At 44.4% G+C, this 2,125-nt stretch overlaps 1 pseudogene; it reads right to left on the reverse strand.

Annotated features, from left to right (window-relative positions):
- Window positions 1-1,401, reverse strand: part of LOC109468318 — a 6,055-nt pseudogene extending 4,654 nt beyond the window's left edge.
- Between the last annotated feature and the right edge of the window lie 724 nt (window positions 1,402-2,125).

The following is a 2,125-nucleotide window of genomic DNA, read 5'->3' on the forward strand; positions in this document are numbered from 1 at the left end:
CCCCCAAGTTAACGCTGCAGCCGCACACGTCTGCGAAGGAGGCTAGCAAAGAAGACTTCGGATCAAAATGTCTTTTTTTTTGCTTCAAAACAAAATTAAGATACCTGCACAAAAATAACCAAATAGCCGTCAGAGAAGGTTTTACACGTATGTAAAATGTAAGTATGTACAGAAAGAGTTAGAGCCTTTTCTAACAATGTCTCTACAACATCAAAGAGTGTAAATTAAGTCAACTCACCTGCATTTCCGCTGTACCCGCCGACGGTGAGCCTGTACTGATCAGACTCGTCTGAGATGCTGAAGCTGCTGTAAGCCGCGTACGCTGTGTTCCCGGATGTATCCTCCAGGTCCACCCGCAACCCGTAGGCCTTCTGCTCGGTCAAACGGTGCAGTTTGTCGTTCCCCAACCAAAACTCGCCGTTGAGGTTAGAAGGGAAGCCGGTCTTGTAGTCCGCCCAACGCCGGTGGAAGTCGACAGTGCCGTCCTGTCGCTTCTGAAATACCTGTGGGAAAATCTTTGATCATGATGGGTGTTTGCAGTCATGTGACAATGACGCAATTAGGTGTCCGCCATTTTGGTGGGTTAAACTAAGGCCACAGCAAGTAATTTTATGGATGACGCATTGATTTTCGCCTGATTTTGAAAAAGAAAGTAATTTTCTTGCCCTCCGACAGTGGTCACCATGCCGAAAATGGGCAAAGATGTCCGTTGCCATGCCGGAACATGGATGGCAAATACATTTGAGGAGCAAATACATTTAATGCAGTATGGTGGCTGTGTATATCTGATGTTCCCACTGAATCAAATCCATTTGTACAAAGATCGAAACTTTTAAAGTTGTTTCAGTGACAGTGGGAAATGAATGTTGTATTAGTTAAACTGAGCACTATATAGGTATCATTTCTTGTTTAACAAGGTTTATGATGTCAAAATTTGAAAATGTAGGAATCTTGTTTTTTTTTCCTTTCTGGTTTGCCTTGTTTTTTTCGCCCTATCCCTTTAGATTTGAAGTCATCCATAAAATTTTCTTGCTGTGGCCTAAAGATGTATGCGAAGTCTCCACATGAGAAATGTTTCGAACATCTTATTTTAATTTACCCCGACATATTCCTCCTTTTCCTGGTTATTTTGAGAGGAAAAGACTGTAAAAACCTCATTTAACTTAAGATATTTCGTTGACAAACATAGAATGTTGATTTCTCAAAAGCATTTAATACATATTGAATACAGGTGGAATTCAGGACCTACCGTCCACCCACCACCATCGGTGTCCATGTCACAGTACACCTGGAATCCCGCGAAGTTATCCGCCGGGTAGACCATGTACACTCCGCTGGGGGTGGGCTCACTGTTATCCAGGATTTCTTGACAGTCTTTCGGCAGCCCGGTATCGGTATCTGCTATATATCAAAAGTCAACTATCAAGCAACCGTCGGAAAATGGTCGGAAACCGGTCGGAAATCTGTCCAAACTTGACAACATCTGAAGATCCCCAAACTAGTGCGCGCGTTCAAATAAAAAAAAAGACAAATCCACCCCCTCCCCTCAATAATGCGACATTTAAGAGTCAGCACCGTACTGTAATAAAATGAAATCAGTGTGGGAATTATCAAAAGATTATTATCACTGTTATTATCATAATTAACAAACAATCACGACTTGATAAGCTAGCGCTATGAAATGCACTGGCTTTTGAAATTGCACTGCCCGCATGCTATGCAGAACAAGCCGCTACCAAGACCTACAATGACAGCATTTGCCTATGCACGACATATCAAAAAGTTGCAGCACAAGTAACATACATCCCTGAGGGGATAACATAAGAATTCAGTCAGCCAATGTTATCTTTGTGACACAAATGTCGGGAGGTAAAAGTTCGTGCAATTGTATTCACCAGTGTCGTTACAGCAGTCGCTAACAGTGGCCATAAGCTGTTCCACTTTTCGCTCCAGCTCTTGTAGCCTGGCATCTGAAGCGCAGTTGCCGCCACAGTTCATGGTAACACTCTGGCTGGTGACGGAGCAGGACTGCACCGTGAACTCGGGAGCTGGCTTCGGCGTGGGGAGGTGCACCGTCACCGCCGGGGCCTCGGTCGTCTGGCCTCGCACAGAGAACCCACCGAAC

Source organism: Branchiostoma belcheri, unplaced genomic scaffold (assembly GCF_001625305.1).
Source record: "Branchiostoma belcheri isolate BF01 breed outbred unplaced genomic scaffold, Haploidv18h27 scaffold199, whole genome shotgun sequence".
Lineage (NCBI taxonomy): Eukaryota > Metazoa > Chordata > Leptocardii > Amphioxiformes > Branchiostomatidae > Branchiostoma > Branchiostoma belcheri.